Below are 18,379 nucleotides of genomic sequence, written 5' to 3'. Positions count from 1 at the left end.
TTTAGGGTTCTTTTTTTAGGTTTTGGGGATCTACCTCTGGAAGTTTTGGGAGTAAATCGACTTATTTGTTGCATTTCATACAGTATACACCATAAACATTTCAAACCACCCCTTCTCCCTTCATGAATATTCTAGCTACGCACCTGTGCTCAACATTTACATAAAGGAGAATATGCATCCAAATGAAACTTCAATCAAAAAGTAAATTTGCTGTAAGATTTTCAATAACTTATTGAGCGATTCCTAAAATTCAATTCTGATCGAAGGAAGTAATTTTAAAACGGTTAGCATAAAAAGAAAATTAAAATTGAATAATTTCGTTAATAATTTTTTTTACGGAACATCTCTTGATCATCTCATCGAAATTCAATGTTTAGGGTAGATAAATTTGCATAGATGCTGTGAGTTCTTCTTATAAGCAGCGAAAGATTTTTCTTTTTTTTTTTGGATAGAGAATTAACGCCCAGTACATAAATTATATATTTCTATAGAATAGCAGCAATTGCTAGGGATTTACTTCTTAGCGCATTTTTTGGAAAGAAAGGGCGGTTAATAATATCATTTTGCATGGCTGGTTTGCTGATTCTGTGGGTGAAGCACGAGATCTTGACATTTAGGTATTGTTGGAATCTCTAGAGTTTGAAGCATTAGCTCAGTGTCATCAAATTATTGCGGTATCGAATGGTCTGGTAGCGCAAATGGAAGAGATTGATCCCGGAATTACATATGGCTGCCACAAATAGGCGAAGCGGGGCCTTAAAAGCTTTGTGGTGGAGACTGTCTCATTTGCGTCGCTCGGGTGTGTACAATTCAATCCCGGAATTGAAAACCCTAGTCATTTGGTTTCTAAAGTTTGCAGATTCTGCTGCATTGGTGGACAACCTGTGTGCCGTTGCACATTAGTTTAAAATGCCATGAACCGTATGCCGTGTGTGGATTCGGTCAAGGCTTACCACCTAAGTGCTACTTACTGGAACCATGATTCGATTTGAAGCCTAGATTGGTACAAAATGCTTTCCATCTGATTCTGTTGCTGGCTGCATCACAAAGTTTGTAAAAATTTCCAGTTATGACATCTAACTGACATTCCTTCATTACCATCCATGACGTAAGACTCAAGTTGCTCTAGGAGCACCATGATGCCTTTTTCATTGTGGATTCCAACCAAGGGCAGTAAAGAAAGCTTGTGTCTGTTCCCTAGATATGTTGCGACGAATAAATAGTTGCCCAGCACTGCTTTATTGGATTTTAGTTTGTAGCCAAATAAAGTGACTTGGGGTTAACTGGATCTTGTTGTTTATGATGGAACATTGACTTAAATCCCACTGGATCTTGTTTTGTAGATCGGATCATTCCCAATCCTTGCTTATCTCTAAGACAAAAATGCGCTTACGTCACCCGATAAGGTCGAGTACCTTTTTAATTCCTTTTTTTTTCATAAAAAAATCTTTTAAATGAGTTCTCATCTTTTTGAAATTAAGTTATTGTTTGAGTTTGTAAATTTTTTTTTTTCAGAATTTTTTATGCTCATCTTAAAGTAAAGGAATACAAAAATTGTACAAATTATTTGCATTACAGTACTTTTCATCGTCTTAGGGAATCTCGAATTGCTTACACAAAAAAATTCTTTCATGATTTTTGAAACTTTTGCGACTTTTTATTTTCATGACATTTCGATGGAAGTAAAGTAAATAAAAAATTACAAAAGTCCTCGTGTTATTGATCGAGGGACTTAAGCGCATTTTTGTCGCAGCGATCAGTAATTGATTAATAAGTCACTTCCAGACCTAAAAACCAAGATCCAGTAAGATCCAAGTCACTTCCAGAACTAAAACACAAGATCCAGTAAGATCCAGTTCACTTCCAGACCTAAAAACCAAGATCCAGTAAGATCCAGGTCACTTCCAGATCTTAAAAACAAGATCCATATAAAACTTCCACAAATTTAAGAATTTCATTATTTAACGGATTTTCATAATTCAAACCTCATAACGGTCAAAAAAATTCAAACATTGTTCAGTAAACACTGTTAAAACATCGACAAACATTGAAAAACACTGTAAAACAATGAAAAAACGTGTTGTTGTTTTTGTTGTTGTTGTATATGAAAATGAAAAATTGTTAATTATAGTATTTATGCTTTGATTTGGAAGTTTTAAATGGCCGGCGCCGCAATAACTTTATGGAACTGATCTTTTAAAACCATTCCGAGCTCTCTACGATGTCTAGTTAAAAGTTTTTAGCGTCAGCCGAACGCCCGAACGAACAAAGTGATTTATTAAGCTACCTTTTTGAAAAAAATTTCAAAAATGCGCTAAAAATACGTATAGCCCAGTCACAAACCGACAACAATGTTCTATTGATGAGAATCATTCAGAATGTTGAAATGAACATAATAAAATCAAAAAATGTTTTTTGGGTGCGATGATGAATCTGTAGTCATGACCATCAGTGCCTTTATTAGTTCTAGGAAGCAAAAATCTTGATTCTTGTTGCTGTGAATGAGTTTTGAAAAATACTTTCAAGAACTTTAGAAGCGAAGGGAAACGGAACCGAGTGATACACATGAGGAAGACCGTGTGGCTTTCGTATGGCTGCTGGATAGAGGCGGCTTCCTTGTGGTGATAAAAGAGGAACTTTAGCGGAGTCTAAAAGCAGTCCTGGGCAACCTTTTTGTTTCGTGGCACAACTTTGTGATAAACTTCGATTAAAACTGAACATGGCATTCGGTTCATGACGTTTCCATAAAATAGTGGTGCCACACTAATGCGCCATGGCACATAGATTGTCCACCTCTGGTTTAGGACTCCGCTCAAGCTCTTTAATGCACACCAAGTGAAAGCCGCTTCAATATGGCAGTCATAAAGAAGCCAAATGACCTTAAATGCTAGGTAACGAAGCCTTTCATCATCTGTGCTACTCGGGAATGTTAATAACCAGTTTCTGGAAATAATAATGCCATTCAAGCTAGCAACTATGCCATTTTCGGGACTTCTCTTATTAAAAAATACTTCATTCTATTAGAGATTTTGGGAAAAAATATGTTTTTAATTTATCATGACATATTTGTATATCCAATCATAATGCTCAGTTACTTTAAAGAATTCTAAATATTTTATTTAATATAAATTAATATTTACAAAAGTCTAATAAGACCCTGAGCAAAATATGTATGTCCATATGGATTTCACATAACAAAATGCTGCCCAAAAATGATAGTCAAAGGCACAAAGGCAATTTTTGGTCTATGTAGCTTTAAAATTCCCAATTTCCGATATGTCATCGATCTACAAATATCGGATGACTCATCGTAACATATAGCTATATTATACATACATTAAAGCTGAGATTGTTATTCTGACTCAAAAAAAATTAATTAAAAGATGGGAATAAAATCATGCTGTCTATTTTGGTCGTTTTTGACAATCTTAGTTGGTTATTTTTATCAAAGTATGGTCATTGTTAGGAAAAATTCTGTGATTCATAAATATGGATGGAAACTGCAAAATGAGGTTTCAAGAATCAAGCTGAAACAAAATCATTTTAATCCCAAATTTCGGATTTGGGTGAATCTTCTTGCTTTTGATCTTTCAGACTTGCGGAATAATTCCATATACACGCCTATCCCATATACTAAGAAGTCAGTGACTGGAATTTGCTTATATACTTTTGATCAGGAGTGATGTCAGGGGAAGGGGGCCATACTATGCTTGTGCCTTCTTCTCAGAATTAGAAATACTAGAAATTGTTTATGAGTTTGCTACCTGTTTACATTCCTGCTGAAGGTAATGTCCCCAAAATGAGAATCGTTCATTGATTAAGTAACAGGAAAAGTTGACTTTATGAGCACACGCCATCTCCCACATCTTCCATTCCATCATAAACCCAGAGAGCAGATATAATACAAATGGTTTAAAATCATGTACCAGGCCGTCATGTCCAAGGGTTAGACACTCCAAAGTACAGTACTGTACTTACTGTACCTGTTGAATTTATATGAAAGTACAGTAAGTACAGTAAACACAGTACTGTACCACTTGGTCATGACTCTAGTTTCAGGTCAGATTTCATCGAATTTGGTCTTGGGCAAGAGTAGGGTGGTCAGAGGATTTTCGCAAAAAATCGGGACACTTTTGGAAAAAATCAGACATTACTCAGCTCTGGGTTTGAACCTGGACCTTCAAAACGAAAATGTTCAAAATTTGTCAAAAATTCCGAAATTTGTATGGAATTTTCGACTTTTCGAAAAATCGGAACATTTTGTGGCTCTGTCGGAACACAGCAGCAATGGTGAAAAATACAGCAGCGTTCCGGCAAAAATGCAGCAGATGGCCGCCATAGGCCAGAAAATCTAACCATTATTACACCGTGTTTTCAGGGAAAATTGTTTCAGGTGCCAACAAATCTCAACCACTTTAGAGGGTGACGAAGCCAGTGAACGACCCCTACAACATATGACTATGAATAGTACAAGATTGCAGTGAGTTCAGCAAGACAGAAACAGTCTAATTCCCCTTTCTAATATAATTTTCTGGCTACGCCTTTGCCTTTGATTATCAACTTTGTTGTCATAGTAATTTAATTGCGTTTTCTGTCCTTTTTCAGATTTGGCTCTTTATCTCTCTCTCGAAAAAAAAATTCAAAACTGCAAAAGACCATATTTATTTCCCTTTTAGCTTCAAGCAAAACAAAACAGAAGAAATTTTGGACGCGTTTTCTTCATTTTCATTCTGATGTCACTTAAAAAAATTTTTCAGCTACATTTAGGAGTAACCCAGAAAGAAAAATGAAGCACTGGGCTTACTTGTTCATTATTCACAAAATGAACATAAATATCCGAGTCTATTTTTCCTCACCTCATTAAATATAATTGAAGAGAATCACACTATCTGATATTTAAATAATTGGATGCTTAAAAATTAATTTGTAGCATTCAGCAGCAAATAAGAATCACTTCGTATTTTTTTGGTCCATAAACAGATATATTTTTGGCACTGTAATAATTTCAACGCTTAATAAATTTTTTTTATATTACAAAATGTTTTACGCTTACTTCGAGACTTTATGAGCTGACAGTTCTTCAGATGTTTTTCAAATATTCAAATTTTTATTCTTTTCTTTTATTGTTCCACAGTCTTTTATGATCAATTGTGCTGATAATGAATGATATTTATAATAATTAGATTAAGGATCCCGAGTGACACAGGCATTTTTTTAAAGGTTTTTTGGTGGTTTAATGAGAATTTAAGAGTTCTATCCAGTGCTCGAAACATGGCGTAGGACAGTAATGAAGGAATGTCAATTAGATGTCAAAACTGAGAATTTGTACAAGCTTTGTGATTCGGTCAGCAATAGAGTCAGATGGAAAGCATTTTGTAGCAACCTAGGCTCCAAGTCGGAGCATGGTTCCAGTAAGTAAGTAAGTATCCAGAGCTCAAAGTCGATTCTAATTTTATTATGGACTTGCTCTGTCTGTCCTTCTGAACTTTCTGAATTTCTGATTTTTTCATACAAAATTTCATAGTCGAGTTCTGTCTATCTGTCTTTCTGTCCGAGTAGACTTTCTGTCTTTCTGTCTTTCTGTTATTTCTGTCTAGTTAATGACCTATCAACAGCATCATTTAGAGTGCAGTAGTAAGGTCAACACAGAAAATGTATAATTCATATATGACAGTTTGTTTTACAGTCGAATAACTCTTTCTGTCTTTCTGTCTGATAGCTCAATCTTTCTGTCTTTCTGTCTTTCTGTCTTTCTGTCTTTCTGTCTTTCTTGGAGCATGTCTTTCTGTCTTTCGTCTTTCTGTCTTTCTGTCTTTCTGTCTTTCTGTCTTTCTGTCTTTCTGTCTTTCTGTCTTTCTCTTAGAACGTAGGTTTGAGTCCCACTCATTATTCATTTTCTGTCTTTCTGTCTTTCTGTCTTTCTGTCTTTCTGTCTTTCTGTCTTTCTGTCTTTCTGTCTTTCTGTCTTTCTGTCTTTCTGTCTTTCTGTCTTTCTGTCTTTCTGTCTTTCTGGAATCTTTCTGTCTTTCTGTCTTTCTGTCTTTCTGTCTTTCTGTCTTTCTGTCTGCTGTCTTTCTGTCTTTCTGTCTTTCTGTCTTTCTGTCTTTCTGTCTTTCTGTCTTTCTGTCTTTCTGCTTTCTGTCTTTCTGTCTTTCTGTCTTTCTGTCATCTTTCTGTCTTTCTGTCTTTCTGTCTTTCTGTCTTTCTGTCTTTCTGTCTTTCTGTCTTTCTGTCTTTCTGTCTTTCTGTCTTTCTGTCTTTCTGTGTCCAGTTCAATTTTGAATCAAGTCGGAAAGCTTTCTGTAAGTAGACCTAGGTTAAAGATCTATCAACAGTATCATTTAGTTGTAAGGGCAACACAGAGTATATGGTTTGTTTTACAGTAATAACTATAAATGTTTGGAGTAACATCTTATTAGGTTTTCCCACTGAATTCATTTCTACGAAAATACTTCTTTTGCTTTGTCAACATAATGTCTAGCAACTATTTCGTTGATGGCAAGTCAGATAAATGCTTTCTGTAACCTAGGCTCCATGATGAGCATGGTTTTAGTAAAAAAGTATTGTAGTGACTTTTCTCGAAGGAACAAAAATATCGATGGCAAGTTAATGTTCAGTTGATGACGGTCAAACGTATTTTTGTCCACTCATTCTTTGTCCATTCCTGTCTATTTTAATGATTAAAGTATTTTAAAAGTATCATTTAGTTGCCTACACAGAGTTTAATTTTAAGAAAAGTATAAACATTTGAGGATCAAACCCCTTTCTTCTTATTGCTATGCAATTATAAACTCATTTGAAATTCTGACCGTGTTCATAAGGCACCATAATTAAGGTATTAAGTATTTTGAATTCTGAATGGGAGTCAAAATTGAATTTCATGAGCATCTTTAATACATATTGTATTTTTCGATGTAGAGTGCTCGTGGCACATCCTGACAATTGAATTTACGTACGCTAAATTGTGACACAGTTCTGTATTACAGACATAAATGCTCGTAATAATTTTATTGTACAAAAATAGAAAATAATTCATTTAAGTTGAGTACTTTGGAGATGTTCAGCTTTTTACGTTCAGGGTCTCTGGGGACGACGTTTGAATCTGATTCAAACAATAAAAATTCCTAGAATTCATCTGCTTATTTTTGAAAAAATAAAAAAAAATCATTATTATTCAGCTCATATGATTCGAAAAAGGGCTTATGATATATTTCCTATGTCGAGTCTCAAACCCATGGGGATTTCCAGAAATTTTCAAAAAGGGAGACCTTCCTTCATTGGCTGACAGGGGGCTCAAAAAATTCAATTTAAAATTTCTTCAGGATTTTAAGGAGCAAAGGATATCAAAATTTATTAGAGAAAATTTTCAATGAAAAACAGTAAAGTTTTCAGAAAAAAAAAATTTCTAAATCGGAAAATTTAGTACTGAGTTTGAAAAAAAGTTAAGGGAAATCAAGGCTCTTAAAGTCCCTTTGGCTACGCCCTGTCACGAACCCATTATTGAGAATAGTCACGCTGGGTCGGTGTATAATCATTAAGCCCCTCAGAAAGAAACCGCCTATGCTAAACGGCAAAGTTAATGCCTAGACAAAGTCAAAAGCTACCATTATACAGCTAGACATCTATTCACAGGCACTTATCTGACAACTCTACAACCAATGTTTTAATTTCGAACTGTGTCTTTTTAGTCTACAGACAATAATATCCAAAGGAGTGATTTGTATCCCACTGTAAATAGCTCAAGTTTGAGTGCTGTAGACTGGCGAATCCTCAGATCAAATCCTCACTCGTTAATAAATATAAGCCATGAGACACCCTAATCCAGCTCCGGATCTTTTAGATTTGAGTAGTTAAACTTTATTTAATTTTTCATTATTCTTTCAGCTTCAGCCAGATGTGGTTCACTCTGTCTTTATTCCAGATTCAGTTCAAATATGAATTTCATTTAATATCGACACCATGACAGAGTATCACCGGTCTTGTATCGGATTTCGGATCAACTAAAACAAGACTTATTTGAGTCTGTAACATAATAAATGAACGGCCCTACAATTGCACTGCAAGCTTATTTGAAAATCACTTTTCTGAATCAATTAATTTTTTATTGTAGTGCAGTAGTGCAGTATGGCAATTACCAGAGTCTACTCGAATTTTATATGCAGTCGACTTGACTTTTCAACACAATATCCGAGTCAACTTCGAGCTCTGGTAATTATAATAATGAAATTTTGGAGAACTTTTCTAAAATTTTTTCATTTTCACCAAAGATGAAGAATAACTTATGAGCTCAAGAGTATGCCTTAAAATCAAATTCAACTCTTGATCAAGAATTCTGTCACAAAAATTAAGGTTGATAAAAAAAAAATTATTTATGAACATTTCCAAATATCATTATGACTCTCAAGAGCTTATGATAACATTTCCTTCTTTTTAAGCACAATTGTCACAAAAAACAAAAATTTTGGAACTTTTTAAATTCTTCATTGCCATCCAAAAAATATTATTTTTAATGAACGACAAACCTTTAAAGTAAGTGTGTCACACGAGATGCCTTTTTTTGATATCCTTGTCACTCGTTCTTTTGTTCTGGGAAAATTTCTTTTTCACACTTTTTCCAAGAATTTTAAATCACTTTTTGGCGAATGCGTCACTAACGATTATCATTAATTCGTTTCACAGTTAGTTAAAGCATCAATAAATTATCATGTTGTTCCTCAACAAATAAATTTTTATTATTTTTTATTAGATTTTCAATTTTTCACACTTTTTCTTCCTATTTTTCCAAAGAAAACATGATTCACAAAAATTAAATTAAGAACTAACACTGGTGTTTTTATTATTTATTTTTATACTCCTTTGCTCTTCTCACGTCCAAATCGTCCGACTGTTACAACTGAAGTGATCTTGAGATTGAAAGCGAAATTTTGTTTTTTGTGCGTTCGTATCGTCAGAACTTCTCACAACAGTCGAGTTGTAGCGAATGAAAGCGAAAGTATAATGTACACAATTGAGAGAGTCTGATGGAAATGCGGGAGATATGGAGAGATGGATATGAGAGAGAGAGAAAAATGTTTACATTCTCTCGTGAATCCTTACATGCTCAATACAAGCTTTTTTTTTCTGATCTCACAGAAAGTTTACATCCAAAAGCATGTTAGACACAAAAAAACTGAACGTGAAAAAGGATGCGATGAAAATTACATTAGCCTTTTTATTCATTTAATACCAGACAATCCCTTGACATTGTTAAATAATTTTCAATTTCCACATCATTTTGTAATAAATAAAGGAAATTACAATGGATAAATTTAGATGATGAAGGTTGATTCGCTTGTTGTCTTTTGATTTTAGCTAATTTAGCTTTTTTGTGTATCTAAAGGCTGTGTGTCGTGTGGCCAGGAGAGTCAACTCTAATCCTCAAAGAGATGAAAACGAGCAGCATGATGTGGCAAACCTCATAAACCGCATTTTTTGTTGTATAAATTGTTGGAATGGGATTCATGCCTATCAGTAGCAGGAAGAGCATAGTAGTAACGGGGATACAGAAAGGGTCAGACACTCAAAATGTCCAGTTGTACTGCTGTACTTTCATATAAATTCAATGCAAAAGTTGCTTACTGGACTTCCATGAAGAGTACAGTAAGTACAGTACAGTAAGTACAGTAAGTACAGTAAGTACAGTCAATAAGTACAGTAAGTAAGTCAGTAAGTACAGAAAGTACAAAGTACAGCAAGCACAGTAAGCACAGTAAGTACAGTAAGTACAGTAAGTACAGCCAGTACAGTAAGTACAGTAAGTACAGTAAGTACAGTAAGTACAGTGAGTGCAGTAAGTACAGTAAGTACAGTAACTACAGTAAGTACAATACAGTACAATATAGTACAATACAGCAAGTACAGTAGGAACAAAAAGGACAGAGTATCTGACCCTGTAGAAACACGAGATGTATAATTTATAAGCGACATTCTGTCATATAGTCAAGCAATCCCGTAATAGCTCACTGGTAGGAGCATGTGGCGCATGTGACAATTAATTATAGGAAGTCGGTTCGAATCCCACTTGTAGTGATCTATTATTAGAAATCACATTTTTCTGTTACATTAAGTCAAATAGTTCAAAATTAGCCAGCAAGTTTGTGTCTTACCGTCTATACAGTAGCATAGCAGTGCTTTATCAAACACGGCTATGCTGTTCGGAAAATATACATTTTCAGCATAAAAAAATCTCTTAAAATGTCAGTTGATTTGGATTTGAGTCCGAAAATTAGCACACACACACATACCCCTCTACCTATCCCCCCAGTTCCTCTAACGATATTTCGACTACACAGATGGCAAATGTTGAAATTTTCATTCTGAAAAGGGTAAATTTAACAAAAGCTGCAATGTATTTAAAACACAAACTTTTTTTTGTACATTTTTTTTGCCTAAAATGAATTTTCCTTGGAAATTGTTGAGTGCCTTCACTCATTCTAAAATAAGCTTTCCAAGAGTTTTAAGCCGCAAGATATTTTACATATGTAGAACATAGCACACATATCCACATTGATAACATAATTCATCTTGCTGGCTAGAGTGAAACAACAGAAATACCGACAGTATCATTCTTCTTAGTTTGACATTTATTGAGTTACTTTTATTACCATTTTGCTGAATAATTTATTTTATTTTGAAGTGATTTTTGAAGCTTCCGTGTTTTGTGAATCAGGGTTGGGAGGACTTCGATATAGACAATGACATACGCAATAGGATTTGATTGAACAATGTAGCTTTTGGCTTGAAATCGACTCGAATTTTGAATTGAAAAGCCGAATTGAGTCGACTTAAACTTCACACAGAATTCGAGTCAACTTCGAGCTCTTCTTTTGGCTCTTACCATCCAGAGTTGCAAAACAGGTGCCTGTTAGCATCAAATAAAGTCCACAGGCAAAATCTTCAACTGGCACGTGAAGTCAATATCTGCATTACATTACTGCTTGTCTACAAGACTTGGAAAGTGATCAAACTGCTTAATTAGCAGGAACTTACAAAAGGGCTGTGGCATCCAAATATTATTATCAGCCCAAACAGAACAGCGACATCACAAAGGCAACGTTGTGTAGCTCTATTAACGTTCGTAGATAATAGCGAAGCTTGAAGACTAAAGCTAAAGATTTTCAACTGGCACGTGAAGTCAATATCTGCATTACATTACTGCTTGTCTACAAGACTTGGAAAGTGATTAATTTGCTTATCATTAGCAGGAGCTTACGAAAGGGCTTGGCATCCAAACATTCTATTCATTCTTCAAACTTCGCTACTCTCTTCATGATAAGACAAAAAGTTGCCGCCAAAGATGATTTCGACACATATTTATAGCCAAAAATTTGAATCGCCGCATTACACCGCTCGACTAAGAAGCAGACCGACAAAAAAAGAAAACCACCAAAAATAGCCACATCAGCCAAGATCAGAAGCCTTCTCAACCGCTTTATTAACGCCTTACAATTCACAGTGCTTCAAAAGGAACTAATCATCATCATTTCGGCGAAATTGTGCCACTTTTAAAAAAAAGCATATATTTGCACGACCCTGAAAGCTTTTGACGCGCGTCTTTCAATCAATTGAATACATATATGTGTCGCTTCAGAGCCTTTGAACTCTGACTCGACAGAATTTTATTCGACTTTATACTTTTTCTCCCATAATGAATAGGCATGATATGTATGTAAAATCAATAAAATTCAACCAAAATTCCCGTTGGTTTAATGCAGAGTTGGTAATTGGGTGACTTGGGTCATTTAGTGACTTTTGCCAACGGTGACTAGGGCATCGGCAGTCAGTCGATGGTCAATGACATGGACTATGCCAGTCGTCCGGTGTCCTATGACACCCAACATCACCCAATGTCCAACTCTGCCCCAAAATAATTTACAAAAATACAAACAGCTGGCATTTAAGTATTTGTTTAAAGTTCAACAGCTTCTTGAAAGTCCTTACAAAGTTAAGAAATGAATTCCACTTCTTAATTGCCAATTAAAAACACAATTGTGTGAAGCAACAGGTTTATTATGAATTTTGTGGTAATTAAAAAAGATTGTGGATTAAAAGAACTCTTTATAAAGTAATTTACTCAAAGCAATAAGCAACAAAGAAGAATGTGTTTTTACGAGAAAAGTTATGAAATATCGTCTGAAGTGTTGTTTAAGTCTCTATTATGGTGGCACAAAAATTTTTGGTGCGGAATAAGCTTGTGTAAATTTCTTCTTTGGATGCTCCGAGCAGTAGATCGGAAGTTCGTTCATTTTTCATACTATTTTGTGCTTGTCGCTTCAAATTGGGTTAGTTCTAGCTGTACTCGAAGGAAACTCGGATTTTGTATGGAGTCGTATCGACTTTTTCACACGAGACCCAGTCAGAAGTCACAGCTCGTTAAGAACCGAATTAAATATGTATGAAATGTTATACTTCACAAGTCTTAGCAGATAAAAATCTATGTAAATTTTTAATCGGTTTTTAACGAACAAAGCTACACAAATTTGAGTTGGTCACAATTCGTTAAGAACCGAATGCAATTTGTATGAAATGTTATACTTCACAAGAGTTAGCAGAAAAAATTCCAAGCAAATTTTAATCGGTTTTTACCGAACCCGAGCGAAGCCAATTTGAGTTCATCACTGTTCGCTAAGAACCGATTGAAATTTGTATGAAATGTTATACTTCACAAGTGTTAGCAGAAACAAATTCCATGCAAATTTTAATCAGTTTTTAGCTAGAAAGCGAATCTCAGATCGACTTCAATCTATGGAAACGTAAAGTTATTTAAGCCCCAAACCTTTTTTTGAACATTTTCAACATTGACATTAAGATTAAAAGCACTAATTACTTCCACGTAAACTTTCAATATAATCTCCCATAGCAACATCCCTTTGCGGGGTACACAAATCTCAGTATTAACATGTTACCCGGGATTTATTCTTTATTTGTCATAAATCAAATGTAAGCTAGTCATAATCCTAATCTGTGGAAGCCGCATAAAAAACTCTATAATCCTTCATCTTTTTTCGTTTTTTGATGAAATATGACTGAGGAATTGACGTTAAGCGAAAAGTTGAAGAGTATGCAAATCTCTTTGTAAATTTTTCATTGAATGAATATAAATTAGGCAATTATTGTGAAAATTTATAGCTGGTTCTTAGTAATATTGAAAATTTTATGGGATTTCTTATTCTATTTCTGAGTAACTGCTTACAAATGAGGTCTATTGATGAATATTGAATGTAACAATATTGCAACAATAAGTCGGTATGTAAGCTTCAAATATATTTGAATTTAAAGGAACTTATAAGTCAATTATGTCGAATTTTTGAGTTATTTACTCATGCAGACTAATATTGGAGCGAAGACATGTGGATCTTTTAACATTCTCCTAACAGACAATGGGTAAACTCACCTAATCGAGCGTGTTAATGAGTATACTCACCTAATCGAGCGTACTGATCATTATACTCACCTATATCGAGCGTGATAATGAGTATACTCACCTAATCGAGCGTACTGATGACTATACTCATCTAATCGAGCGTATTGATAAGTATACTCACCTAATCGAGCATTTTCATGAGTATACTCACCAAAATTGAGCGTAATAATGAGTAAACTCACCTAATCGAGCGTGCAGATGAGTATACTCACCTAAATGGAGCGTGCTGATGAGTATACTCACCTAATCGAGCGTGCTGATGAGTATACTCACCTAATCGAGCGTGCTGATCATTATACTCACCTATATCGAGCGTGATCATGAGTATACTCACCTAAATCGAGCGTGCTGATAAGTATACTCACCTAATAGAGCGTATTGATCATTATACTCACCTAAATGAGCCATCTTATAACTATACTCAGTCAATAATATAAAGCATGTTCATCCTTTGTTTGAGAATCCATAAGAAATTATTTATGGATACATGTTTTTGACCGTTGGAGAGAATTCTAAAAGAAAAATGGCTGGATTAAGTGAACGACCTCGTATAGAAACTGAAAAAAGGACTTGTGTATCGTCTGATTTTGTTGCTGCGCTCGGTAATAAGAAACTTTTAACCTTCCTCTTAGATACTTTAATGTGCTGTAAAGCTTTAAAATTTAAATTTTTATTTGTTTTGTCAAAAAATATTTATATAGGCACAAACATTATTGCTTTTTGTTATCGTTGCAAAGGTTATGTATATATTGTTCTGTATGGAGGTTTGTAACAACTCATTTTGGTACTTGAAATTTTTGTCAATGATAGATTCAATGGGCATAAAATTGAGTACATACTTCTATAGACATGTTCAATGAAAATTGTTTATTGATGCTATTGATAGAATTGTGTACCGAGTAGCATAAATCAAGAAAGGCTCCGTCAGGTAACTATTAGGAGCCATAAAGCTCTTACTAACTTTCAAATCGAAGCTGCCTCCATGTTCCATCCAAATGACAGAGAGCAAAGCCTTCTCCATTTGTGTCGCTCGGGATTATCAATAGAAAAGCATCTTAAAGAGTCTGTCTAAACCACCCTTTAACTGTTTAATTTCCCATCTATGACATCAATCAGCGACATGATTCTTATTATTCACATACTGTATTAAGACAGCATAAATTATCTCTAAGACGCTGTTACAAAATCATTATTAGTTTATTTATTTATTAAAATGAGAGCTTGTGGCCGAGCAGCACAGTTCGGTCAACCTCATTCGCATAGGCCGGACCATTAATTCTCCTCATAATGCAAAAAAAACAGAATGGGTCGAATGCATCAGCTGTCATGGTGCCATCCAGAGGTCGAAGTCGACTCTAATATTATATGGAGTCGAGTCGATTTGAGTCGAGATTTTCATGGAATATCCGAGTCGTATAAAATTCCGAATCGAAAAACCGTTAATTTCCAGCTCTTAGTAAGTGCCTATCAGGGCAATCTCACGTCTTAAACGCTCATACGTACACTACGTAATAGGACTTGAGGGTATTTTTTTCTTATAGTACCGACTGGCACATATTGAAATGGTAAAAAGCGGATTTTTTCATGTCTTGTTTGACTTGAAAAGTTTCTATTGAAAACCACAACGAGGTGGTAGTATACTTAGAGCCAAGGCAGCCTTTATGGCAAATCCGGTTGTTTTATAGACACTTTTTTCGTCTTTCTACTTTCCAAAACTGCCGTGAAGGTATCATTTCAATATGTGCCGATCGAGACGGTACCCTACCTTTATTAGCTCCTCGGGTAATAAAAATATGATAGTTATGAATCTCAAAACACAAAAATCTCATTTTGTAAATTTTCTGTAACTTTAGGGGCCTTCATAGGTAATACTCAGGTAGTCTTCAATTCTCTGAAATGATTTTTATTGAGTGCTGATAAATACAATTAAGCATGGATTTCTAGGCTCTTTTTCATCTCTTTGTTTTAAATTCCAATAACAGAAAACAGTGTAACCAAAATATTTGTCGACAAAGCCAGAAAATTATTTGCAGACACGTTTAAAAAAAATAGTTTTTATTCAAAAAAAGAATAAAATGAGTTTCCTATGCTGTACATTTCAATTCGATTTTTCATCGGCTTTGCTGATTTTTCAGTAGCTGTACAAAAATCACTTTTTTTCGATTTTTAAAATTGATAAATTTGTAAATATTCAATATCAATCAAAAAAAGTCAATAAATAAGTTTCATTTCTGAGATGAGAATTTGGTAGGATTTAAAATGAATTTTTGAAAGCAATTTGTATGCTTGAACTGATTCCGTTGTTTATTATGTTGGAGCATATAGAAACAGTTGAATATTTAGTCATATTCAAGTCGTCAGGTACCTAATCGGAGAATTTTGCTTGTTTAAAATAACTGGATACATAAAAAACATTAAAAAACTTTTTCCAAATGTCTTCCATTCATCTCAGAAATATTAGTTTTGACCTAAAAATGCAATAACTTTGTTCGGTGGGATACTTTTTCTCGGAAAGCAGAACACGACGCTAAAAATGGCCGATATAAACTTTGTACCACAGGATAACTTTAACTCCAAACAAGGTCACCATTTTCATTCCATGAAATCCGAACAGGATGTCTCTTTTTTTTAATTTTTAAATTCCATTAGTACCAAAATATTTACAAAGCCAGAAATTATTTGCAGACACGTTTAAAATGAAAAAAAGAATAAAATGAGTTTCACGTAATTTCAATTCGATTTTTCATCGGCTTTACTGATTTTTCATAGCTGTACAATGGATGTAAGTTGGAGAGAGCTTAGTAGGATTTAAAATGGAAAGCAATTTGTATGCTTGAACTGATTTTGTTTATTTGTTGAGCATATAGTGTTGAATATTTAGTATATTAAGGTCTAATTTGCTTGTTTATTGGATTAAGTCATGCTAGTTACCTCGGTGGTATGCTTACTCGGAAAGCACATGAAGTAAAAATGGCCGAAACTACAAGAACACTGACTGCAGGTGAAATTCGATGAAATCCGAACAGGAAGTCATTCTGGTGCCAAATTTTTTGGACATCATTACGCCGTTTGTTTTTTTTGAGTTAGAAATAAGTTGAATGCCATTTGGTTAAGTGAACTGCCTTTACTCGATGATGTTGCAATAAGTATACATGCCTGGATCAGCAGAGTCGTATATAGGGTAGTATGAGCAGAGTTTAGGGTCAAATCCACATGATTTTTGGAAGGTTTTCGAGAGAAAAACCAAAAATCCTTCTAAGTTTCAGCTATCCATATAAATTCAAAGCTTATCCTCCCACTTCTCTTGAATATGCACTTGCTGATCACTACATATTCGAATATTGCGTCCTCGATGACAATAAGGCAGTATATTGAACCAAATGGCATCTAACTTGATTCTAACCTAGAAAGCACACGACGTAAACATGACCAATGTATGTAGCATCCAAAAGAATCTCCTTCATTCTTTATCTATAGACTCCTGTTAACGTCATTAGTCAACCCGAGTGGAAAAAAACCACATTAGAACTAGACATCTAGTGAACAGGCTGCGATGGGTTGGTCATGTTATTAGGCGGCCTGTGGAAAGTCCATTAATTAAGGCCTTCAAAGCTGATTTTCTGGACGGTAAAAGAGCCCGTGGACGCCCAAAGAACTCTTGGAAGGAAGCTATCGATAGAGATAGTAGTGCACTTGGTATCGGAAATTGACAAGTGGAAGCCAGCGATAGAACCAGCTTCAGGCGACTCCTGTGGGAGGTCATGGATCACAACTGATCTGTACGACCAGCGAAGTAAGAAAGTAAGTAAAAACTAGACATCAACTAGTTATAACGTAGTTTTGTCCACTCGGGCAACTCATATTCTAACATTAGTCACTAACTTCTTTACCAAAAATAGCTAACCATTCATTCCTAAATTATGTATATTAATTTATATTATTCATGAATATTTTAACTTGTCAATGGAATCAATTAATTCAAATTCTAAATTGACTAGAAGTCAATTTTGAAGAATAATCAACATTCATCATGAAAAACTTTATCTTGATCTTTACCTTAGAACTAAATATAATCCATCAAATAAAAATAAAACTGATTCAATAATTCATCCAGTTAATGCGTATGGAAAGTCAATATAATTCAATGAATCTTTGATGAAAATACACATAAATGTGCTGTACTTATCCAAAAAAGAAATTTTCTATTCTAATGATGACTTTTCAATTGGTTTTTGCCTGCTTGGTAATCATCATCATCATTATGAATCAAGAATTTCATTCATCATGCACAAGATGTAATAATTAAGGACTTCTGACTGTTGCGGAAGAATTTAATGCGACAATATTTACTTTGAAGATTTAAGATAATTTTTTTGGCTGTTTACTTTTCTTCGCATGCTTTATGATTAATATAAACGAAATTCTACAGATTATATCCTAGGTTTGAACGCAGTTAAGGATGCAAATTTGAGATATTGTAGGCATCCCACTTGAGTAAATTTCATTAAGCCTTTAATTTTTTTCCTTATAATTCTGTATAAATAAGGAGCTGTTCACTTGTTATGTAGGCTGATTGGCACGTATTCAAATGATGACACCATGGCGACGAAGCTACAGCCACTTGGCTCTAATTATTATGCCGCCTCGTCGCCGTGGTGGCAACATTGCAATATGTAATGCTCTTAGAATTTGGGGATACTGACTAAATTTGCTGTATGTACAGAGCAATAGTGATTCATGGCATCGCATAGATGTTGCTGGATTCCACTTGTTATTTCCTATTGAGAGATGTTTTGACGTTTCGTAATAAGTGAACAATCCCTAAGTTTAGACCCAGAGTGTGGCTTTCTCAAAAACGACCGTTAATTTTTTTTAGGAAAAAAAAATTGTAGTTAAAATTCAAATTTTTTTTGACCG

The 18,379-nt window shown here is 34.6% G+C and overlaps 1 protein-coding gene across 5 annotated transcripts in view; it reads right to left on the bottom strand.

Moving 5' to 3' along the window:
• Positions 1–8,950, bottom strand: part of LOC139098766 (pyrokinin-1 receptor-like) — a 70,260-nt gene extending 61,310 nt beyond the window's left edge. Inside the window, exons 1-3 of one of the 5 annotated variants that reach the window (XM_070651072.1) lie at positions 8,523–8,949; positions 5,054–5,153; positions 4,857–4,994 (exon numbers count right to left, since the gene is read on the bottom strand). The gene's annotated coding sequence lies outside the window, so the exon portion shown is untranslated. Of the gene's footprint in view, positions 1–4,856; positions 4,995–5,053; positions 5,154–8,522 lie in introns of all 5 variants that reach the window. The other 4 variants (XM_070651096.1, XM_070651064.1, XM_070651089.1 and 1 more) reach the window with 4 other exon arrangements.
• Between the last annotated feature and the right edge of the window lie 9,429 nt (positions 8,951–18,379).

The sequence above is a fragment of the Chironomus tepperi genome, unplaced genomic scaffold (assembly GCF_022539635.2).
Source record: "Chironomus tepperi strain 1889 unplaced genomic scaffold, CSIRO-AGI_Ctep_v1 contig_37, whole genome shotgun sequence".
Taxonomy (NCBI): domain Eukaryota; kingdom Metazoa; phylum Arthropoda; class Insecta; order Diptera; family Chironomidae; genus Chironomus; species Chironomus tepperi.
Note: the sequence above shows the minus strand (reverse complement) of the source record. Positions and strands in the feature narration are given on the sequence as shown.